Source organism: Hibiscus syriacus, unplaced genomic scaffold (genome assembly GCF_006381635.1).
Source record: "Hibiscus syriacus cultivar Baekdansim isolate YM2019G1 unplaced genomic scaffold, ASM638163v2 tig00113722_pilon, whole genome shotgun sequence".
In the NCBI taxonomy this organism is placed as follows: Eukaryota; Viridiplantae; Streptophyta; class Magnoliopsida; order Malvales; family Malvaceae; genus Hibiscus; species Hibiscus syriacus.
In genome coordinates, this window is record NW_024063469.1 from 836,900 (window position 1) to 863,519 (window position 26,620).

The 26,620-nt window shown below is 36.8% G+C and overlaps 1 pseudogene; it reads right to left on the reverse strand.

Moving 5' to 3' along the window:
* Positions 1 to 20,306: 20,306 nt before the first annotated feature.
* LOC120187122 lies at positions 20,307 to 26,620 on the reverse strand (annotated as a pseudogene).

Consider the following 26,620-nt stretch of genomic DNA (forward strand, 5'->3'; position numbering starts at 1 on the left):
CATATATATATATATATATTAACAAATTAAGTTTTCACTTTGTGCACGTACTCTATGCTAAATAGGATCGTAAATGAACCAATTTGTTTCTTATGTTTGTTTACTTTTTTAAGGTAATTATGTTTGATTTATTTTCGTTTGTTTATTTTTTAAAATAATTTATGTTGGTTTAAAATTTTAATATTGTATTTATATTTGTTTGTTTGTTTTTTAAAGTATTCACATTTAATTTATTTAGCCCGTGTTCAAATTAATCCGTTACCGTTAATCGTAACTATTAATCGATGTAACCGCTACATTTTATAGGTTAATTAACCAAACCGTTAAGATTAAACGGTTTCAGTTAATCGAACTGTTAAAAATATCGATTAACAGTTATGGTTATAATTAATTAATTATATTTTTTAGAGAATAGAATTAAAAATAAAATCAAAATGATTCCTCCTACTTTTTTGTTATCATGTTTATGTTATATAGGATCACAATAAATCTAACACATATGGAAGAAATACATGATTTTAAATTACAGAAATACATTATTTTAAATTACATAAATACTTGATTTTAAACGACCGTAAACACCCTTCATAAACATGTTTCTTTAATATTTATGAACATATTCTTGACGTTCATTTAATGTTCGACGATCAACACTATTTTTATAATTTTATTTGCAAAGAAAAATGGTAAAATTACTCCACTAGTCTGTGTTCAATTTAATTCATAATTTCACCAATATTTAAAATATATAAAATAAAAGAAATAAGAAAATCAGATAAATGAGTTTATAAACGAGCCGATAAATGAAGTGTTAAACGAGCTTGTTTGTAATATAAACGAACCAAATACACTTCAACTCATATTCGTTTATTAAATGAACATTAAAATATATGTTAATACTCGTTTATTTAACTTAACAAACAAACACAAACGAAAATTTTACGAACAATTCACTCAATATATTCGTTTACGTCCATAATGCCAAAATAAACTCTAATTTGTTTGTAAAGTGTTAGAAAGATGCTCAACATTCATATCTCTTCGTTTATTAAATGATATGATAAATTACTCTGTTTATCCTTACAAGGGTTAAGCTGGTAAGGCTATTAACTTCTATTCCAAACCAACATGGAGATGATCTTTTAATAACCTCTACTGAATTGATTCAAATAATACTCTGTAAATCAAATATAAGGGTATGGCTTTAATCTTCTGTAAGTCCAAGTAATTCCTCGATGAAGCTTTGGACTGACGGGGGCCACCGTTACGATGACGATCCTTCGAGTATGAGTTCGGATGGTGCTTTTTCCTGCAACAAAGGCACTGCTTGCTCTCTCTTATGGTTTACCATGACCTTACGATGAGGTCCATGAACTTCGACGTAGCTACTCCGAACGCTGTCCGCTGTTGACGCACTATCATAAGCCAACTAGATAATCTTCCCATAAATAGAAGCTCTATCATAGGCCGGATCGTACCTGTGGCGCACCATCACAAAACTCTATAACACCCCGGGCTATCAAGTTACCCTGTTAAACCAAGTAAATGTTTGAGAAAGATAGTCCATGAATGGAAGTTGCCTCTCAGCATCAAACTATAAAAACAACCAACACGATCAACAAAGGTTTTAGATGCATTTTCGTTTATCTAGTTGTTAACTTCTCTGAATTCGTTTAGATAGTCCATGAATTCGTTTATCTAAGCTTCTATTACCAATTCCCCTGCTCAACGTGATGGTATACTATACAAAAATATCCTTGCAGATTGTAAATAAAAGTGTGGATTAAGGAAGGAGGAAACAACAGTATGTGAATCCCAGCAAAAGCAATGCTATTAAATGGAACTATCAATGAACAAGTGAAGTATTTGTGCATCAATTAGTGAATTGAATTGGAAAAATCACCTGGGAGAGACCAATATGTTGTAACCATTACTCAGTTCTTTCGTTTGCTTAACCTGTTGACAACAAACTGGAGTTTTGTCAAAGGGAAGATGAACTCCAAAACCAACAAATTACCCAGAACAATACATCACCTTCTCACAAACCACATTTGCCTGCAAACAAGCAACTGCAATAAATGTCTTGTAAGAAGTTTTACCTGTTCTTCCAGAGGCATAAACCGAGATTCCCATGTCCCATCTCCAATTTCTCTGCATGATTGAAAAGGAAAATCAAGTCGATATGTAATAAAAAAAAAAGGAAGGAAAGGGAAAGAAAAGAAAGCTGAAGAAACATACAAACAATATCCTTTAGAACCAGAAAAGTTAGTGAGAAATTCAGTGAAGCAAAAAAAAAAAAAGGCTTTTCTTTGGTAACTCAATTCAAGCTAAACTGCATCATTTTCCACACTGAATTCAAGCTTACAAGTATAGAGACCGCCAAAATTGGCAAAAATGAAAAGAAAAGAAAAAAAAGCCAACCCAAAGTAATATTTTTCTTTTAGCTCTTGTAATTCATATATTGGCCATCATTTTGCAGAAGACTACTGATCATATTCGACCGGTGAAAGTTGCCATAACATTTTGGGTGTGTAGACACTTGTTTTTGTCCGGGTCTTTTTTATTTATTATTATTATTATTATTTTATTTAATTTTGTTGTTACATGCTTGCAGGCCAACCAGTGACCCAACAGTTGATCCAAGACCCGACCCAAAGGGGGATCCGACCCGGTCCAGAGCTGGTTTCTGCCAGTCACCATATCCCGTGCCATACCTCTCTGCCACCAGCAACTCACACCATGCCATGCTCCAGTCACCATGTTGTGTTAGCTCCATGCCGGTCACCATACGTGACCATGCTCTGCTCCAACAGGCCAGCATCACCTCCAAAGCCTAGTATTACAGAACGTGAAGGAATCAACCATTTTGTTTTCTGTTTTATATTTATGTAAAATGGGTTATATAAAACCCCAAGAAATCAGTGTAGAGGGGGGACGAAAAAGAGAGAAGGAAGAACACTGTAACAAAATATTTCTCAGCAAAAAACATTTTTCAGCAATAAAAAAAGAGGAACCGAAAATTGTTTGAAGCAAAGAGGTATTTTCTTGTTTATTTTCATGCTCGGTTTATTTTTCTAAATCCTTATAATACAACTGAAAAATAGATTTTAGTGTATAATTTTTCGTTCTAGGTTCTTTATACAAATTTTACAGTTTCAAAAAAAATAAATAGAGATAGGGAGTTAGATTACCTCGCTGCCAGTGTGCTTCGTCAAGGCCAAGGTTGTCGTCGGGGAAGGATAGCGGGGGTCTTGCGAGGTAGGTTTAGGTCGTGGCACCACCGCATGTGGTGGTCGGCCATGGGTTTGGTTCGTTCAGCCGAAGAACGGAGGTAAGGAAACATTGTGTCGTTGAGGGAGTTCCGTTGGGTGGACTTCCCGTGTTTCGTAAACCGCCGGTTGGAGTGGAATGACCATCCTTAGAGGGTGACCGAGGTGTTTGAGAGTCGGTCACCGTTTGCACGAAGAAGGGAGAGCATTCTGTTCCTTTAGAAAGGGGAGAGGGGGGGCCAAATCGTTTAGATTTCACTGAAATAACAAAGAGTATACTTTAAAATCAATTTTGGGTTAATATCAACTATGCTCCCTCCATTTCTCATCATCCTTTACATTGGTCGCTCAAAGTATTAGATTATTCACGTTAAACCCCTAATACAATGTCGTGTCTCACATTTTAGTCCTCGGATCTCCTTGTTTTGTTTATTTCATTTTCGGCACTTCAGTTTCGTTTTTTTAATTTGGTCACTAAATATGTTATATTTTCTGTTTTTATTTATTTCTGATTTGTGATTTCTGGACTTGTTATATTTCTTTACATTATGTTAATATCTTTAATTTTGTCATGTATTCGATTATTCATTTTATTAAAATTTCAATGTATGCAATGTACGAAATTCGTTTTTATCTGTTGATTTGCGTCGTGATTAAATTTTCACCTTCCAGTTTATTATTGTTTTAATTTATTCATGCTCCTTTAATTTTTATGTTTTTATTCTAGTTGGTAAAATCTGTTTGTAGATATATAATATACAATTTATTTTCCACTGATCGTTGTTATCATTATGGCATTGTTACTTATTATATCAAACATTAGTTGTAAATTTATGTTTTATTTGTCTGCGTGTATTATTATATATGTTGTTTCCATATTTATATATAGTTTTGCAAATGTGTACCTGAGTACTTATTTTATGTATTCTATAATTTAATTCCTATAAAATATCTTTGCTTGTTAAGATTTTTTGTTCGTGTGTTTTAAGAGTACGATTTGTAGAATGGACGTGGAAAGCATCGTTTGATCGAAGTGGTGTAATCCGATACGACGTTCGAACAAATGTAAACTTGAAATAAAATTGATTTTATTTTGCTAATTAATTCCTTTTATTTTAAGTTGAACAATGCGATGTATATTACTAAATAGCGATGTATTTTATGTGAAGATCGATTTTCATTTTATATTCGATTCACGTTTTTTTAAAATATTAATGAGGAGGGAATATTCTTTAACTGATAAGAAATATTCGAGTTAGCTTTCCCGACGGAGGATTGCTAATTTTGAGATTTCTTTTCGAGTTAAAGAATTTTCTTTAATTATTTAATTCGAAGCAAATTAATCAATTTTCGATAAACATATCATATTTTAACTTTATATTCGATTTGTAATTTCCACCATTTACGACGATGTGTAAGCGACACAGTACCAATTTTGGTTGTTGTGGGGATGCTTACCCTTCCCCACACGTAACCGACTCCCGAATCTATTTAAATGAATCTTTGGTAACGTAGACCGAATTTTGTCTTAAAAAATGATTTTTCTTAAAATTGTTTTAAAAGACGTTTTTAGGTATTCGACCTACCTAACCCAAAGGTCGATGGCGACTCCCTTTTCCATTTTATTTCAATCAATTCAAAATCACCCAATTTTTTTTAAATTAAAGTTATAATCGTTTTTTTTAAATAATATTAAATAGTTTTATAAAAAATGGTTATGACAGCTTGGCGACTCTGCTGGGGACGATAAGAGAGTCAGGCTGTCGGTCGCTTATATATGGTCGTTATGGTGGAAATTATAAGTTCGAATCTTTAGTAAAACTATGATCTATGTATTGAATTTTTATTTATTATTTTATCTCTTTATTTTTATATACTAACATTTTAATTGTTTTCATTTTTTTCAGATATTTCTTAGTTCTCGTTGAGTGTTATTTTTTTTATATTTTTTCCCTGTTTTTGAGTCAAAGGTTTGTTTGTTTCTCCTCACACACATCACTTTCATTGGCATAACATGAGCTCTAGACATGAGCTTCGATCCAAATTAGTTAGGGTGATTGCTTTACTCTCGTAAGAATTTATTCTTCGTATGAGTTTTAGCAAATAACCCATGGGATACATACCTTATACCTTCGTAGGAATTTATTCCTCGTATGGGTATAAGGCAGTGAATCCCCTCGAATTGAACTCGGTCCGTTTGAAACCTGTAATGGGTGAGGATTGAGGGTTTGGTAGCCCAAGGGGGCACCGACATCAAGGACAATTCGAGTTCCTTTTTCCTGATAAGAGCCGAAACCATGCATATAATGAACCATAGAACGGTCACACTAGGTAGAGTCATATTGAACCTCTGTCCGTCAATAGGTACCCAAAATAGGCGTACACAATGGAGAAACCTACTCTAACCTTTTTATTTTTATTTTATTTATTTATTTTTGAGTGTGTAGAATAGATTTATTCATTTAAAGCATGTGAAATAGAATTTAGGTGCAGTTAGAATTTAATTAAATAAATTTAGGAGGGTAGAAAGCATGTTTGGGTAGGACCCTTTTTGAGGAATATTATTCGGGTAGATAATACATAAATGGAGTAGATTTATTTCCCGTTTTACATATCTTTTTATGTTAAATTTATACAATTGTTTGACTAACTGTTTTGTTTGTTTGTTTGTTTTTTTCATACTGCATAGACATATCATTAGAAAAGGCGATTAATCTGTGAGTATCGATAAAGTGGAAAGACTTTCACGATGGAAAGGAGTTTCCTAAACAAAGAAGTGAATCTAGCAGATGTAAGGAACTGGTCCGAAGCCAAGCAGAAAGAGCAGGGAGATAGTCTATCAGGGAACTACGTGTCGGATCTGTCTGATTATACACCAGCTTCTTTAAAACAGAATGAGCTTCAGGGATTGAAAACAATTTGGGAAAGTTGGAATCTTATTGAGAGGCAAGCTTTTCAGCAGACTTATGGGGATATATTTCATCTGATATACGTGAAGGTAGACCCGGTTCTCATACGAAGCATAATACAGTTTTGGAATCTGGCCTATAGTTGTTTCACATTCAACTGAGAGGACATGACTCCAACTCTCGAGGAATACCACTTTCTGTTGAATTTGCCAAGCGTTAAAGTGGACAAAGTTTACTCCCGATCGATAAAAGGGCATTCTTTTAAGTCAAAGCTTGCAAAGATCTCGGGCACAAGCGACAAATGGGTAAATGATCGCTTGCAACGCAAGGGAGAAAGTGAGGGAGTGCCGTGGTCTCACTTACAAAAGATAGCTGAAGCACACGTAGATGAAAACGTGGGTAGAGATGTATTTGCTTTGGGTATATATGGTTTGGTAATCTTTCCAAAATGTTTGGGGCTGATCGAGCTAGCAGTAGTCGATTTGGTTGAGAAGTTAGGAAGAGAGGTGAATCCAGTCCATGCAATTCTTGCTGAAACTTTCCGATCTTTGAATATATGTAGAAGGTTGGGGGGAGGTCGTTTTATGGGTTGTGCTCAATTGCTTACTGTGTGGATCAGAAGTCATTTCTGGAAGGAAGAAAAAGTCAACTATAATCGTTTTTTGAAAGATTATTCTCCTGTTACTGAGTACCTTACGAAGGAGTGGCCTGAAGTATCTCAGAAAGATCAATGGATTGATTTCTTCCGGAATCTACAAAGTCAAAACATAGCATGGCGAACACCGTGGCTGATACATACACAAATCTTGTTCAAGTGTGGAGATTTGGACTGGATTATATTACTGGGACTGTGGGGAGGAGTGGGATACGCTCCTTTGTTGATATTGAGACAGTACGGTGTCCGACAGTTTGTTCCCGTGACTCATGGGTTGACTGGTGCTGAATTTGATTATAAAGAAGGCAATTATAGAAAGAAAATCAAAGATGTGGCTGATTCTTGGAGGATGACTTTTAGGACTAAAGTAATTGGAGCGGATGTTATTTTGACGCCTGATTATGAAGCCTGGAGAATCAGGAGGGTAAATGATAAAATACCTTTAACATCTGGAGAGGGATCAAGGTCGATAGAAGAACAAATCAGAAATATCCCTTCGAATTTGGAAATCCAAAGAATTGAGTTTGAAATGGAAAAGGCTAAAGATTCCAAGAAAATAGAAGAGATGGAGAGAGAAAACTTCATGTTGACTATCGAGGCTGAATTTCATGCCAGACAGTTTATAATGATGAGAGAACGGAAAGAGGAGGTGGAAGCCGATTTAGAAGACTTAAAAAAGGATTATCAAATGGTGCAGCAAGTGAGAAAGAGACTTGGATCCAGAGAATTAGCGGCTGCAAGACGGCGAATCAAAAGTCTGGAAATTGAGAACAAGTGTCAGATCAAGAAGATAGAAGCTGGAAAAGCAAAAGTATGCGAGCTAGAGGCCGATAAAAAGGAATTGATAAAGCAGTATAAAGCTGAGGCTCGTAGAGCTCAAAAACTCCATGAAGAAAAAGAAGTCAACCTGAAAGAATTAGAAGAAGAAAAGAATCAAGTCCAGGGGTTAAAAACTGAGATGAACAGTATAATTGAGGACTTTGAGGACAAAGATCGAAGAATTTTAGAGCTCGAAGAAGAAAGAAAGCGAAAGAAAGACGAGATGTGGTCTGAGAGACAGGGATGGAATCGAATCCTCGATAGAAAGCAGGCAGAGATTGGATCGTGGATGCAGAGATTCTCTACAAAAAGTCAGCAAGTAGATGAGCTCACGGGAGAAATGGGAGAATTACAGATGAGATTCGAACAAGATATGAACCAATCTCGAGCTATGAATGATGAGCTCAAAAGTCATGTATCGAACCTTGAGCAATCCCTTCTGCAAGTGCAAGTTCCTCCCGTTTCAATGGACCTAAGAGTTGCTCTCGAAGAAAACAAATCTTTCCAGAAGGAAATCAGAGAATTGAAGGGTGAACTCCAGAAATGTCGAATTCATATTACCAATCTAGAAAAAGAAATCAAACGCATCAATAAGGGATGGGAAAATACATATGAGCATTATCGATCCTTGGTAGAAGAACGCGAGCGCATGATGGGGGAAGATATTGCTCAAATGGGTGAAGTGGCTCGGTACATGAACGAATTAGCCAATAGAGCGGAGATCATCCAACTGCGCACAAATCCGGTTTCTGAATATACAAGGGAGATCATCGCCATTATGAATGAAATTGTAGAGCTGAGTCTGAGGGCTAGGCCTTATATGTAATAGAACTCCTTTGTAATGAGTGAAACTTTTTATCCAATGAAAGTATTTCCGAATGGTTACTGCTTGGGTCAACACCTTTTATTTGCATTTCACACTTGCATCATTCATTATGCATAAGTAAATTCATCATTTATAATGCATCACCAATAAAATGCATCATTTATAGCACATTACCAATAATATGCATTCGAATTTAAAAAGAGCAATAAAATTAATTTCCGAAGGGTTATGTGACAGACGATTCTGGCAAGTAAAAACTCCAATTCTTATCACACGCGAAGTAGAGCCATGGATGCCAAGCTTGATCAATTAAAGAAAGAAATGCAAGAAGATTTATTAAGAATACAACAAGAATGGCAGGCAAAGATGGATCAGTCACAAAAGTCAATTATAGATCAAATCCTGCAAAGCCAGGCTAATATGATGAAGGAGATGATGACCAAGATGTCTGGGTTACGTACTGAAACAGTTAAAGAACCAAGCACTGCCCCTGTTGAAGTTTCTAGGCAGGAGTCTACCCCGAGACTAGTTATCTCACCTGAAAAGCTAGTTGAGCATCCTGCAGGGTCTTCAGCGGTAAAGGTTCAAATGGCCACGACTAACCCTCAAAACAGTCCTTATGAGTATATTGATGTAGATCCTGAGGAAATGGAGAAACCTAAAACGGAAGTACCAGAGCATTTAAAGGACTGGTGCAAAGGTTTTTTTAAAGAAATGGGAAAGCAGGGTTCTCAAGACGGAATGAATGCAGAGGAATTGAGTCTTGTGCCAGACCTAGTATTACCACCAAAGTTCAAAATGCCGGAATTTGAAAAGTATGATGGAAAAACTTGTCATGTTGCTCACTTGACCATGTTTTGTCGAAGAATGACAGAATTTGTGAAGGATGATGGGCTATTAATTCACTGTTTCCAGGCCAGCTTGACGGGGTCAGCTGTCAGATGGTATAACCAATTAACCCGAGCTAAAATAGGGGCTTGGAAGGATTTGGCCAATGCGTTTAAAGAACAATATCAACACGTTACCGACATGATGCCTGATCGTGTTACTCTCCAAAATATGGAGATGAAGCATAATGAGACCTTCCGACAATACGCTCAGCGCTGGAGGGATATTGCTGCTCAAGTGCACCCACCACTTATTGAGAGGGAGTTTATAACCATGTTTATAGATACGTTAAAATCTCCTTATATTGATCATATGTTAGGAGTGTCAACTAAGAGTTTCTCTGATATCGTGATGTGCGGAGAGATGATCGAAAGAGTATTAAAGAAGGGGCAGATTGTCGGTAGCCAAACTCCTACAAAGAAACCCTATGTGTAAAGGAAAGAATGAGAGGTGAATAATGTAAATTTCTCTGTGAGTAAGCCGAAGATGGGAAATTCTTCTTCATCCCAAGGAGAGACTAAGCGCGAGCATAACAATGAAAGGATGATGTTCACTCCCATACCAATGACTTACAGTGAGCTCTTCCATGGATTAGTCCAAGCTCACGTAGTGTCACCAAAATTCATTGATCCAATTAAACCACCTTATCCAAAATGGTTCAACGAAAATGAGGCATGCGAATATCATGCAAATCTCGGAGGACATAACATTGAAAAGTGTCTTGCTTTCAAAAGAGTGGTTGAAGATCTGATCAAGAGAAAGGTGGTGTCCTTTAATGATTCTGAAGCACCCTGTGTTGCTGCAAACCCGCTTCCAAATCATCAGAATCAGGGAGTGAACGCTATTGAGAAAAATCAGAAAATTAAAAGGAGAATTGAAGAAGTAAGAACACCACTGAAGTGGGTATATGCTCAAATAAGGGAGAGAGGGTTGTTGAGCCCTAGAAATGAATGCTCAACGGAAAAGACAGAGAACTTTTGTGAATACCATGGTGAAAATGGTCATCAAATTCAGGACTGTCAAGAATTCAGGCAAATAGTCCAAGAATTAATGAACAAGCAGGAGTTGCAGTTCTATGAAGAAAGAATGAGTGAGAATGAAAGATATATCTGCGCTTCTGAAGAAAATTCAAGGGAAGCTTAAAAGAATTTAAAAAAACATGTCCTGGTCATATCGAAACCAAATTATGAGGCCAGCAGTGGAAGTATAACATCTAGGGTGGTGATCAAAACCCCTACGCCTTTTGCCTACAAGAGTAACAAGAGTGTTCCCTGGGACTATACATGCCAAATTAATACTCCTGAGAGTAAGGAAGAAGAGGTTGCTGAAGTTGGATTTTTCACCAGGAGCGGAAGTTGCTATGCTCCTGGAAAGGCTGATAAAGCAAGAGCTGTGGTTATTGAAGATCCTGATGATAAATTGAATGAACCTGTTAAGATTGAGGAGGCTCAGGAATTTTTAAAGTTTTTGAAACACAGCGAGTATAACATCGTGGAACAACTTCATAAGACCCCAGCACGGATTTCAATGTTATCTCTACTGTTGCATTCGGAAGTACATCGAAATACTCTGATCAAAGTGCTGAATGAAACTTTTGTAGGGAATGATATACCAGTGGAACGTGTGGACAGGATGGTAAACCATATTAATGCAGATAATTTCATTTATTTTTATGATGACGAAATACCTGAAGAAGGAAAAGGTAGGGGCAAGGCATTACACATTACGACTCATTGCAAAGGAGTCATCGTCTCAGGGGTGTTAATTGATAACGGATCGGCCTTGAATGTTATGCCATTCGCCACTCTAAATAGACTTCCTGTGGATGTATCACAAATGAGGGTTTGTGGCAATACTGTAAGGGCATTTGATGGGACAGAACGTAAAATAATGGGGAAGATGATTATCCCTCTCAGAATTGGCCCTACAACATTTGAAGTAGATTTTGTTGTCATGGATATTCATCCGAGTTATAGTTGTTTGCTAGGGAGACCCTGGATTCACATGGCTGGGGCAGTTCCTTCCTCCCTTCTCCAAAAGCTCCGATTCATTGTTGATGGGACTCTGGTGACCATCAAAGCGGAAGAAGACATCATTGCCTCTATCACTACAGATGCACCATATGTAGGGGTAGATGAAAATGCACTAGAGTCCTCTTTCCAGTCCTTGGAATTTGTTAATGCTACTTTTATCTCTGAAGGCAAAAGAATTCCCATTCCTCATCTTTCAAAAATACAAAGATGCAATTAAAGGAGACATTAGCTAGAGGAGCAAAGGTAGGGAAAGGCTTGGGAAAGAAACTGCAAGGCATCACTGAAGGGCCGGCTCCAGTTCCTAAAAGAAATTATTTTGGTCTCGGATACAAACCAACATACCATGATAAAGTCAAAGATGCACAAAAGCTTAAGGAAAGGAGGAAGGCAAGAGTAAAGGGAGAAGACCTTGTTTGGGGACCCATGGTCATTCCGCCTCTCTCCAAATCTTTTGTGTCTGGAGGATTTGTGATTGACACGCTGAAACAGTCATGGGATAGTGAAGATATAAAATTTGTTGAAGATTTATTGGGAAGCCTGAGCATCAACGCTATCACAGATGATTCTACTGGAGAATGCTCATTGGCATCAATCCGTCCGTGTCCTCCTGGCTATGTTTTGAACAATTACACTGTTGAAGAACTCCCTGTGTTCTATAAGCACTCTTCAAAGTAATGCATAATAACAAATCTGTCTCCTTTTAACCCAAATATAATAGGGCTTTTGTAAAAGACAAATTGTTATTTGTCATTGCTTTAATGAAACGGTGTTCTCTTTTCATTCTAATCTTAGCAAGTATTTTATTCATTTCTTGAATATTCTTTATTCTTTATTGATAATTATTCTCTTGATAAATATTAGATAAAAATTTTGTCCACAGCCAAATATACTTCTTTTTGATTCGCAGGTCTTCAGATATCAACTGTTCGAGTAATGATACTTTTGAACCACAAATTGATTTTGAAAATGACATGTGTCTCGAAGAATCTGAGGGTTATAAAGATAAAGAGGAATGTGAGTTAAACTCTGAGCTTGTTAGAATGATGGAGCAAGAAGATAGACAAATATTGCCCCACAAAGAGACAACTGAAACAATAAATTTGGGAACAGAAGAGGATATAAAGGAGGTTAAAATAGGCACTTTACTCTCACCAAAAATAAGAGATGGTCTTATAAGCCTTCTTCGGGAATATAGAGATGTGTTTGCTTGGTCTTATCAAGATATGCCGGGGTTGGAGACTGACATTGTGATGCACAAGCTACCAATAAAGCCAGAATGCAAGCCTGTTCAGCAAAAACTTCGAAGGATGAGACCGGATATGCTATTAAAAATCAAGGAAGAAGTGAAGAAACAATTCGATGCTGGATTTTTACAAGTGGTCAAATACCCTGAATGGGTAGCAAACATAGTGCCGGTTCCAAAGAAAGATGGCAAAGTTCGGATGTGTGTTGACTATCGGGATCTCAATCGAGCGAGCCCCAAAGATAATTTTCCACTCCCACACATCGATACTTTGGTTGACAATACGGCTGGTCATGCTCTTTTCTCTTTCATGGATGGTTCTCAGGTTACAATCAAATTAAGATGGGACCCAGAATACATGGAAAAGATAACTTTTGTGACAATGTGGGGTACGTTTTGTTACAAGGTGATGCCCTTTGGACTTAAGAACGCCGGGGCAACATATCAAAGAGCCATGGTTACGTTGTTCCACGATATGATGCACAAGGAGATAGAAGTGTACGTGGATGATATGATTGCCAAATCACAAACCGGAGAAGAACATGTAAAAGTCTTAAGGAAGCTATTTTTAAGATTAAGGAAATACCAGCTCAAGCTTAACCCGGCCAAGTGCACATTTGGAGCTACTTCAGGGAAGTTATTGGGATTTGTAGTCAGTGAGAATGGGATAGAAATAGATCCTGGTAAAGTCAAGGCAATTTTGGAATTACCTCCCCCTAGAACGCAAAAGGAAGTACGAGGTTTTCTGGGAAGGTTAAATTATATTGCCAGATTCATCTCTCAGTTGACCGAGAAATGTGATCCAATATTCCGATTACTGAGAAAGCAAAACCCAGGAGAATGGGATGATAGTTGCCAAGAATGCTTCGATAGAATTAAGAGTTACTTAATTAATGCTCCTGTCTTAATGCCACCAATCCCAAACAAACCATTGATTTTATATTTGACTGTCTTTGAGAAGTCAATGGGATGTGTGTTGGCTCAACATGACGAAACTGGAAGAAGAGAACGAGCTATTTACTATCTCAGTAAGAAATTCACTGACTGTGAGACTCGATACCCCTCTATCGAAAAGCTGTGTTGTGCTTTAGTATGGACTACTAAGAGATTGAGACAGTATTTTTTGTATCATACTACCTGGTTGATATCAAGACTGGATCCGTTAAAGTACCTGATGGAATCAACGGCCCTAATTGGAAGGATGGCGAGATGGCAAATGTTGTTATCCGAATTTGATATAGTCTATATGAACCAGAAATCAGTTAAAGGAAGTGCTATTACAGATTTCCTGGCAAGCAGAGCATTAGATCACTATGAGCCAGTAAAATTTGATTTTCCGAATGAGGACTTGATGAGTATATTTGTTACTGAAGAAGATACTCCGAAAAATGAAGCATGGAAAATGAACTTCGATGGCGCTTCTAATGCTGTGGGACATGGAATTGGGGCAATACTAGTTTCACCTGAGGGAGATCATTATCCTTTTACTAGTAGGCTCGCCTTTGAATGCACTAACAATATGGCAGAATATGAAGCATGTATCTTGGGTATTCAAGCTGCAATTGAGCGCAAAGTTAAAAGCCTGGAAGTATTCGGCGATTCTGCTCTGGTTATTTATCAGCTTCGTGGGGAATGGATGACTCGAGACTCCAAGTTGATAGAATACAAGAACTTGGTGATGGATTTGATCAAAGAGTTTGAAGAAATTTCTTTTACTTATCTTCCTCGTGAAGAAAATCAAATGGCAGATGCCTTGGCTACGTTGGCAGCTATGTTTAAGGCCAATGATCAATCTCGAATGATGCCTATTCGGATGAGTATAAGAGAAATGCCAGCTCATTGTTGCAACATAGAGGAAGAAGAGGATGATAGTCTCCCATGGTATTATGATATTCTCCAGTATGTGAAGTATCGGGCTTACCCAGCGGAGGCAACTGAGAATGATAAACGGACCTTAAGAAGATTAGCAATGGGGTATGTCCTTGATGGAGATATATTGCATAAAAAAGGCAAGGATCAGGTGCTTTTGAGATGTGTGGATAGAATTGAGGCCAAGAAAATACTTGAGGAAGTCCATGAAGGAGTTTGTGGAACACATGCTAATGGATTCACAATGGTTAGAAAAATCATGAGGTTTGGGTACTATTGGTCCACTATGGAAGTGGATTGTATCAGATTTGCTCGAAGATGTCATAAATTCCAGATTCATGATAACCAAATACATGTTCCTCCTTCACCACTCCATGTAATGAACGCACCTTGGCCATTTTCAATGTGGGGCATCGATGTCATTGGGGCAATTTCACCGAAGGCCTCAAATGGACATCGTTTTATCTTAGTGGCTATAGACTACTTCACCAAATGGGTTGAAGCTGCCTCTTATGCTAATGTCACAAAAGGAGCAGTGTGCAGATTTCTAAAAAGAGAAATCATTTGTAGATATGGAACACCTGAAAGGATCATCACAGATAATGCATTGAATTTGAACAACGATTTAATGAAGGAAGTTTGCACAAAGTTAAAGATCAAACATCACAATTCGGCTCCTTATCGCCCAAAAAATGAATGGGGCAGTAGAGGCAGCGAATAAAAACATCAAGAAGATCATCACAAAAGCAACTGAAACATATAGAGACTGGCATGAGAAATTACCTTTTGCGTTGCTTGCTTATCGCACGTCCGTTCGTACATCTACTGGGGCAACACCATTCTCTTTGGTATATGGGATGGAAGCAGTTTTACCTGTTGAGGTGGAAATACCTTCTTTGAGAGTATTGATGGAGTTGAAACTGGACGAGGCTGATTGGGTACAAAGTAGGTTTGATCAATTAAATTTGATTGAGGAGAAAAGGCTGAGAGCTATCTGCCATGGCCAAATGTACCAGAAAAGGATGATACGAGCATATGACAAGAAAGTCAGACCTCGAGAATTTCGTGAAGGCAATATGGTGCTAAAAAAGATCCTACCTATGCAAAAAGACTTTCGAGGGAAGTGGATGCCGAACTGGGAAGGTCCCTATGTTGTAAAAAAGGCATTCTCAGGAGGAGCTTTGGTGTTAACAGAAATGGATGGAGAAGATTTGCCTAATCCCGTGAATTTCGATTCGGTCAAACGATATTACACTTAAAAAAAAGGGAAAAAATGAAAATATGATGGAAAAATGAAAAAAAGAAAAAATAAATAAATGAGGGTTCAAGATGAAAACCCAAAATGGGCGTCTTGAAATCAAAGGAGGATTCGAGTTGAAAATCCGTAATGGACGGCTCGAATAGCCAGAAGTTGAAATGGCGGATTCCCTCGGAAGCCTGACAGTTCAGGGAAAGACTCTCATGCTCACACATCTTTTGTACGATCTGAATCTTTGAAACACATGTCAACTTTCAAAAAAAGATTTGGGGTGAATAAGTAAAAGGATTGAGCATTTGATATTCACTATATTTGTCCTTTGATCTTCCTTTGTACTTACTTGTTTCTTGTCCCCAAAAGATTATAATTTCTCATTGCCTCTTTTCCATGAAACTTATCAAATTTGATTCATTGTCCTTGTATATATTCACCAAATTATTGATTATTATGCCTTACTCTGAAAAGTGTCAGAGTATGGGGATTTTGAAACAGGTGTTCGCCAGAGAGCACATATAAAGACACGCTCCCATCAATCATTAAACAAATCATTGAAAAAAAGGGTTTAAATCAAAGAAATCAGTTTCAACATAATCATACTTTTCCCAAGCAAAGAAGTCCCAATTTAAAGGCATGCAACAAGGAGAGGCCATTCTGAATGAATTTTCTCTGAAAAATCAATCAATGACCAAAGAATCAAAGAGGCAAGATAAACTCTCTCGGGGTAGATCGGAGGGACCAAGTCAAAGAATATTTAATGAGATGTCAAGAAAGTAACCAGGCATGGATAAACGCATAAATATCGCATATTCCGATCAAAGAGTATGAGAGATTCCCAATGCCAGGATCGAACTGAGCATAACCCTTTAAACATGCATTTAGATCATTCTTAGAGCATATTGATAACATGAAATCATGTCATATGACCATTTTTTAACAGGGTTTTCAAGATCTATTTCATTAGCAAAGCAATGAATCAGTTAACATCAGCTGGCCAGAACTCTTCATCACGTATGAGTCGTGTCATCCCCGACCAGATCTCCTCATCACGTAGGAGTCGTGTCACCCCAGATAACCAGTCGTCCTCATCACGTAGGAACCATGTTATCACCCCATAGATAACCAGCTGTCCTCATCACGTAGGAACCGTGTTATCACATCTCCTAAAGATGGCCAAGAACTCTTCATCACGTATGAGCAGTGTCATCCCCCGACCAGATATCCTCATCATGTAGGATCCGTGTCACCCTTAGACGACCCGAACTCTTCATCACGTATGAGCAGTGTCGTCCCCAACAACCAACATTATCCAATTTCTATGGAAAAGGGGAGAACCAGACAAAAACGTGTTGTCTTGTTGTCTTTGCCCTATTCTTGTTAACACAAGAATGCGCAAAGAGGGGCAGCTGTAGACACTCGTTTTTGTCCAGGTCTTTTTATTTATTATTATTATTATTATTATTTTATTTTATTTTGTTGTTACATGCTTGCAGGCCAACCAGTGACCCAACAGTTGATCCAAGACCCGACCCAAAGGGGGATCCGACCCGGTCCAGAGCTGGTTTCTGCCAGTCACCATATCCCGTGCCATACCTCTCTGCCACCAGCAACTCACACCATGCCCTGCTCCAGTCACCATGATGTGTTAGCTCCATGCCGGTCACCATACGTGACCATGCTCTGCTCCAACAGGCCAGCATCACCTCCAAAGCCTAGTATTACAGAACGTGAAGGAATCAACCATTTTGTTTTCTGTTTTATATTTATGTAAATGGGTTATAAAAACCCCAAGAAATCAGTGTAGAGGGGGGACGAAAAAGAGAGAAGGAAGAACACTGTAACAAAATATTTCTCAGCAAAAAACGTTTTTCAGCAATAAAAAAAGAGGAACCGAAAATTGTTTGAAGCAAAGAGGTATTTTCTTGTTTATTTTCATGCTCGGTTTATTTTTCTAAATCCTTATAATACAACTGAAAAATAGATTTTAGTGTATAATTTTTCGTTCTAGGTTCTTTATACAAATTTTACAGTTTCAAAAAAAATAAATAGAGATAGGGAGTTAGATTACCTCGCTGCCAGTGTGCTTCGTCAAGGCCAAGGTTGTCGTCGAGGAAGGATAGCGGGGGTCTTGCGAGGTAGGTTTAGGTCGTGGCACCACCGCATGTGGTGGTCGGCCATGGGTTTGGTTCGTTCAGCCGAAGAACGGAGGTAAGGAAACATTGTGTCGTTGAGGGAGTTCCGTTGGGTGGACTTCCCGTGTTTCGTAAACCGCCGGTTGGAGTGGAATGACCATCCTTAGAGGGTGACCGAGGTGTTTGAGAGTCGGTCGCCGTTTGCACAAAGAAGGGAGAGCATTCTGTTCCTTTAGAAAGGGGAGAGGGGGGGCAAATCGTTTAGATTTCACTGAAATAACAAAGTATACTTTAAAATCAATTTTGGGTTAATATCAACTATGCTCCCTCCATTTCTCATCATCCTTTACATTGGTCGCTCAAAGTATTGGATTATTCACGTTAAACCCTAATACAATGCCGTGTCTCACATTTTAGTCCTCGGATCTCCTTGTTTTGTTTATTTCATTTTCGGCACTTCAGTTTCGTTTTTTTAATTGGTCACTAAATATGTTATTTTCTGTTTTTATTTATTTCTGATTTGTGATTTCTGGACTTGTTATATTTCTTTACATTATGTTAATATCTTTAATTTGTCATGTATTCGATTATTCATTTTATTAAAATTTCAATGTATGCAATGTACGAAATTCGTTTTTCTGTTGATTTGCGTCGTGATTAAATTTTCACCTTCCAGTTTATTATTGTTTTAATTTATTCATGCTCCTTTAATTTTTATGTTTTATTCTAGTTGGTAAAATCTGTTTGTAGATATATAATATACAATTTATTTTTCACTGATCGTTGTTATCATTATGGCATTGTTACTTATTATATCAAACATTAGTTGTAAATTTATGTTTTATTTGTCTGCGTGTATTATTATATATGTTGTTTCCATATTTATATATAGTTTTGCAAATGTGTACCTGAGTACTTATTTTACGTATTCTATAATTTAATTCCTATAAAATATCTTTGCTTGTTAAGATTTTTTGTTCGTGTGTTTTAAGAGTACGATTGTAGAATGGACGTGGAAAGCATCGTTTGATCGAAGTTGTGTAATCCGATACGACGTTCGAACAAATGTAAACTTGAAATAAAATTGATTTTATTTTGCTAATTAATTCCTTTTATTTTAAGTTGAACAATGCGATGTATATTACTAAATAGCAATGTATTTTATGTGAAGATTGATTTTCATTTTATATTCGATTCACGTTTTTTTAAAATATTAATGAGGAGGGAATATTCTTTAACTGATAAGAAATATTCGAGTTAGCTTTCCCGACGGAGGATTGCTAATTTTGAGATTTCTTTTCGAGATAAAGAATTTTCTTTAATTATTTAATTCGAAGCAAATTAATCAATTTTCGATAAACAGATCATATTTTAACTTTATATTCGATTTGTAATTTCCACCATTTACGACGATGTGTAAGCGACACAGTACCAATTTTGGGTGTTGTGGGGATGCTTACCCTTCCCCACGCGTAACCGACTCCCGAATCTATTTAAATGAATCTTTGGTAACGTAGATCGAATTTTGTCTTAAAAAATGATTTTTCTTAAAATTGTTTTAAAAGATGTTTTTAGGTATTCGACCTACCTAACCCAAAGGTCGATGGCGACTCCCTTTTCCATTTTATTTCAATCAATTCAAAATCACCCAATTTTTTTTAAATTAAAGTCATAATCGTTTTTTTAAAATAATATTAAATAGTTTTATAAAAAATGGTTATGACAGGGTGGATGTAAAAATAACGTAACATTCGATAAATTATTCGTAAACCGTTAGTTTATGTTTATTTATTAGATTAAGTAAATGAGCATGGACATAGTTTTTGTATTTATTTAATAAATGAACGAACAATAATAGAGATGTTTTCAATTTATTTATGTTCACGAACAAACTTGCGAAGATTAAGGGGCTTAGAGACTAATGACAAAATTTCTCATGAACATACAAACAAATATCTTAGCAAACACTAAATGAACATACAAACAAATATTTTCACAAACATTAAATGAACATGTTGGCGATCGGTAAACGAATATTTTCATGAACACGAACATGTTTGCAAACACTAAACAAACCGAGTACGAACACCTTCAAAAACAAACAAACAAACACAATATTAAAAATTTGAACAAAAAAAACACATTCAAATATAAATAAACCAATACAATCTTGGTTGTTAAAGTGACACCTCTAATTTTGGGGCACACTGTTTTGCATTGAAACAACAGTAAAAAGAATAGGGCAAACGTGGGTTTTTAAAAGTGTGCAAATGATGATATTAGCATTGAAGTGTCTTATTGAGGGTGCATGGAGAATCACTGGCAATCAATCGGCAGAAAATTACTGCTGGAAATGCGTTTTATGAGCAAGTAATATCTGAATGCAACAATTTCAAGAAATAAAAAAGAAAGGAACTGAGCAAATGGAATTGGAGGTGGCGTCGAGACTTTGAAGGAGAAGACTACCCTTTTCTCATACTGTGTAATGTGGGTTCACGTCTATATCCAAACCCCTCAACTTGGCAAACAACTCCACTTTTCCTTTCAGTGTATGAATTTCCCTCAATCTGCGCATCACATAGTAAAAACAGAACTAGTTTCATAAATCGCATAATTCTATGATATGTTACTCGAACTCTAGCAATAATATATATAGGATTGTAAATGAGACGTGACAAATAATAAATTGCTCGAGTTTGAAATGGTCAGCGTTAAGTAAACCCTCGATTCAAACAAATTTGGCTTGAACTCGAACTCGAACTAAATTTCTTAACGAGCTAAAGTGAGTTATTTGGCATCCAACTCGAACTAAACTTAATTTCTTAACGAACTAAAACGAGTTATTTGGTATCCAACTCGAAAAACACATTAGAAACTCAGAAAAATAATATATTGAAGTTTTAATTTTTTTTAAAAATTTTAAATTAAATTATTATATGTTACCTTTTAAAAATGAATATAAAATTTTCATATACTTGAGAAGTTGAGCTCGAATTGAGCTTGAGCTCGAACTTCGACCAAGTTAAATATGATAATGCTTTGATTTCAGCTTCAAACTCTTGAAGTTCGATTTTAACAATTTAAAGCTCTCAAGCTATTGAGTCGAGTTTAAAATTTTCAAAATAGAGTCGAATTCAACAATACTCGAACTCGAATGATATAATTTACGACGCTAAATATCCGGTACAGTAAAATACCTGGCAATCTATGCACGCCTTCTTGCTTCTTCTGCCATGACATTGATCTCCCTAAACGTGTGCTTATCGGAGAAATTCTTAGCGTCCGAGGTAGTCTGTAGGCCATGGCGTGTTCTCTATTCTGCAGCCCATTTAGCCTCACGAGTCTCTTTACCAAAGTCATTTTGCGTATTGAATGTGGTCTGAGAATAAATAGTCAAACCCCATATTTAGATCATAAGTCGGCTTCAATGGAAACAAATAAAACATGGTGAATAAAACTGTTTTATATTTACTCTTTGGTTAAGCACAAGATATCAGGCTCTTCCGCTGAGTGCATATCGAACGCCAAACTTATAGGATCAAGCAGTAAATAAGTTAAGATGCTAAAAATCCAAATAACACCGCACCATCCCCACCCAATAGCTCTGATTCCAGCTAAGTTCCACGTTAATTGAGCTGAAATAACAGTTGCAACCTGCGTATATAGAACCGAACCGGATTGTAAAATCGAAAACAGTCCCGGGTTTCGAACTGGCTTACGAGTTGAGCAATGATGAAGGCAGTGACTAGAAGAAGGACGGATCGTTCGATGAATGACCATCCTTGGGAACGAGTCACGAATATGAGAGCCTGACTGATGGTGCTAACTTGGAGGTAGATTGCTGATGATAACAGATCATTCAACCTCGATCTTTCACTCTTTTGTGTAAGATCAAAGCTCTTCTTGCACAAGTTTCTTACACCAAATTTATCCTGTATGGGAGAGAACAGAGTTTCACACATGAAAATAATGAATATTATGAATTATGGTAGCTAGAGATCAAATGAATAGTTTGCATTTACCGGAAGAAATCGGTTTCATAGGCTGCCCAAAAGAATATGACAGTCATTAAGGCCAGGTAGCTGCCTAAGACAATGCCGGTGGTGAAGATTTCTTTGAGCTTCCAAGAGTCGGGAGATGGTTATGGCTTGACTCTGTCTTTCGATATCGTCATGATGATACCTGGAAAGAGCGCAATCATCTATCCAAAAATAGAGAAATGAATAAAGAAGAATCTGACAAGAAGATTATTCACTTACCGTCGTTAAGAATGGCAATGATTGGGACCATGAAAGGAGGGAAATTCAACCTCCAGATTGTAGTGAGCAGCATGAACCCCAGCTGCAAGAAAACCATTAAAACTTAAACATTGGTGTTATTATTTTCCGGAACAAAAGGGAAAATGGCCAAAAGGATATTGAGAACATACAACTATACGTATTGTGATAGATACTGCATATATCTAGAAGAAAAAGGAAGAATACAAAGTGAGGAACTTTTGATAGCAATGATGTTAACTTCCTTTGCACGTAATATGAAATTATCTTTTCTTTACTGTGTAGTTCTTAATTCTTTGAAATATTGCACGGCTTGTTAAAACAGCACAAATGATCACACTCAGACCAGGTTCTGTCAAAACAATATCCGATGCACTTCGAGCTGCATCGGTTGAATCTGCAACTGCAATCCCTATGTCTGCTATCTTCAATGCAGGGGCATCGTTGACACCGTCACCTGTCATTCCAACTATGTGCTTCTTAGCTTGTAATCTTTTCACAATCTCATACTTATGCTCTACATTAAATATGTAATCAAATACATTTATACAAAGCATAATTGTTAGACTGATATGGAATAGAAAATATATTTACCAGGAAGAACTCCAGCAAATCCATCAACAGTTTCAATAAGTTCATCAACCGAAAAAGCTCCGAGTTCTTCGTTCTTATGGTCACCAAGTAGAGATGATGAAGGATACATGTTTGTGCCCATTCCAAGCCTTCTTCCTGTCTCCTTACCAATTGCGAGTTGGTCACCTGGAACAAGATATCCCCAATAGCCAACATTATGATTCCGATTTCGACATTTGACCCTAAAGAAAAAATCTTAAGCAGACATATTTCGTACATGTTATCATCTTAACACTGACACCAAGATCCAGGGATCTTCAAATGGTCTCGGCACTGTCATGACGGGGCGGATCAAAAAGAGGCAGAAGACCCACAAATTTCCATGGTCCTCCAGGACTATCTTTAGTACCAGCAGGACTTCCGATAGAAAATAATTGCATTTTTTCCATTAGCTCAATGAATGAGTGATGAAATTCAAGGATATTAAGAGTGATATATACTTGTAGAGCAACTCCAAGGGATCGAAGTCCACGTTCAGCATATTTATCAATTATGGAGTGAACTTTGCTTGCAATATCTGATTTATTCCAGGCCAGGTTGAGTATCTTCAAGTTGCATATAAAGGAGCCAATAGCTTATGAGTTTCACACAATCTTAAATGATGCTATTATTATTGGCATGAAGTATACCTACTATGGTGCACCTTTGCTGACTCTATGCATCTTACCAGCTCCATCAATGTATGCAAGGGTTGTTCTCTTGTCGGTTGGATTAAAGGGAAGAAAGTGAACCTCTGTGATTCCAGCTCGTGCCTTTCAATTGTCAACAGAATAAACTCAATTCAATTCGACATATGCACGTATGGAGAATATAAGATATTGTAAGGAGACTGAGAGTGTCATCATAAAACTCCCATAACCATCATATCAAAGGAAGAGTTGAAGTTGACAGAATTTTTCATTAAATAAGATGTTTTACCTCTTTAGGATCATCCAACATTGCTACAATTGCAGTGTCTATAGCATCTTGATTCTCCAATCTCGAAGCTCTTGCCGCCATCAAAACAACCATATCCTTATCAACGTTGTTGACAAAAACCTATGATGAAAAGAGTTACATTTTAAGTCTCAACATTGTAGATGGAAAGTTGATAGATCTCAAAGAGAGTTCTTTGAAGAATAAAATAAAGTGATCAAATCTCTCACCTCTATCAAACTTTTGTCAACTGTAAGCTTGTTAAGTGTCAATGTGCCTATTTTATCACTGCAGAGCACATCCATCCCTGACATTTCCTCAATGGTTGTCATTCTCTTTGTTATGGCACCCTGCTGTGATAAGCGACGAGAGACAATCGCCATAATGACAGAAAGCACAGTTAGCATAGCAATTGGGATACCACCGATAAGTATAGCCAGCAAGTTATCGATACCAGTTCGATAAGCCCTACATTGAGCTCCGTATATAACAATGATTTCAATCAGCATCCCAATGGCAATGGAGCATATGCAGAAGTTACCGATTGAAGTTAAGACCTGAAATTAACTATCAGTCAGTGCCTCGTTATCGCATAATCGGTGGCTCTCTCCTGCAGTTTGCTTCACAATAAAGATTATTTGATTTAACACAATTTGATCTTCTTCAGCATCTATTAGAATCTATTTTATTTGGATACTAAGAGCTCTGCAAGATGAACCTTTTGAAAGTGCCCAACATGTGTTGTGTTTTCCACAAAATGTGCTGCCTTCCCAAAGAAAGTATGCACACCAGTCGCAATAACCACTGCTTCGATTTCACCTTGTTTGCATGTTGAACCCGAGTAAACTCCGTCACCGGGATTTTTAGTCACCGAGAGTGACTCTGCTGTAAGAGCTGACTGCAACCAACGATAAAAAAAGAAATACATGTTACTTAAACCATAGATTAGAGTCCCAAAATTACTAAAACCACTCCTACAATGAGCTCTTTTGTAGATTTTCTTTGCACTTTGGTGTTAAGTAAATCTCTGATTCAAACTATGTAAAGTTGTATGAGCATCTAATTATGCTTTAAAAAGGGAAGAATGAAAGCAAAGCCTGGAACCTGATCGATTTTCAGAGGATCTCCTAGGAGTAAACGAGCATCGGCAGGGATAATATCACCAAGTTTGATGCTGATAATATCTCCAGGAACCAACACCGAAACATCTTATTCGCTCCATTTCCCATCACGTAAAACCTTTGCTTTCGGAGCCAATCGAGCCATAAGTGCAGCAGCAGCATTTCCAGCATTGTTTTCCTCAATAAAACTGATTGTTGAGTTGATAACAAGCAGTCCTAGAATACCAAGCAAATCATGGTAATCTGTAGATTTTCCCTGCAACGAAAGAAGGCTTTAGAAACCGATTCCAAAATCAAAGGTGTGATCAGATTTGCACTCGTTTCACAAACGTATCAACTTACCCCTCCATGTGCAAGACCGATGGCCATAAGAGTGGCTGCTTCCATAACCCATGATAGAGGGTTCCACATAAATCCCAAGAATTTGAGTATTTTATTTTCTTGAAAATGCAGAACAAAACTCAGTTTGATTGCATAATTAGAACAAGATTTAAAACAACAACAAAAGAAGAAGAAAATTTACTTTTTTCTCTTCAAGTTTATTGTAACCGAAAAGCTCAAGCCTCCTCTGCATTTCATCAGAGGTTAAACCTTCTTTTGTGCATTTCAGCTTTTCGGAAACCTCTTCAACGGGTATGTTTTCCTGAATGAATAACATCAAAGGACAAGTTCATAATCTAAATACATAATATACATACATACATACATATATATGTATGTATGAACTAGTACAAGAAATTCAAACGATTTCCGAGTTACATTTGTCATGCATCAATGACTAATGCTTGACTGTCTTACACTATAGATTTACGTTCGCATATAGGAAGATTTTAGCATCAGAGGATCTTATCAAAACCAGAGGGGAAAAAAGAAAAGAATATGTACCAGATCAACAGTCTCATTGTTAATGACTTCAAGAGCATCTGCTGTTTTTTTGGGTGTCCATTGCAGTTTCTGTTTTCTCAGCTCCCAACTCTCAAAATCAAATATTGATTATCCGCAAACAAAACAACATTCCATATGATCATTTCACTTCTAAAATAAAAACTCGTCTTTTGAAAAGGGAGGAAAAAAACCCCGGTAGGATGACATGAAACCACGCGAACAAGGAAGCAAGAGGATTGAGAGCGAGGGAGCTATGTTTGATAAAACAAGAAATGCGATGGGTATATATAGAACTTAAGGCCAATGAAACAAGATGCTTTGTAATCGAGTGGAGCCAAAAACATGGCTTCTGTAACTCCTTCACCAGTATTTGCGTAGCAAAGAAAATTCGTTGTTTACAAAGAGACGAGGGTGGTGACTTTGAGATGATGATAATATTATTGAATTTATATGCATCTTTGGCATATATACATTTGCTTTAGCTTATTTTCGCCATGAGAAGAATATAACTCTTATATAATATTACAATATTATTAAAACAGTGTTTTTCTTCTAATTTTTAAATAAAATTATTCAGAATCGGTAAATTAAATATGGATAATTTAAAATTTTATCATTAAACTTTTTTCAATCAATAAATTAAAAATTTATCATTGAACTTTTTTCTCGTTTCTATTTTAGTCACTAAAATTATTTAGGGTAAATTATGTATTTAGTAACTAAACTTCAGTTTTTGTCCATTTTAATACGTAAATTCTTAATTTTTTCAAAATCATACCTAACATTTAGTTTTTGTTTCATTTTAGTAGCTCGATATTAAACCGTAACGGACAGGTTGACGGGGCATAACTCTGGTGGACAGACGATTACCCTCAGTGATGTCACCCTCAT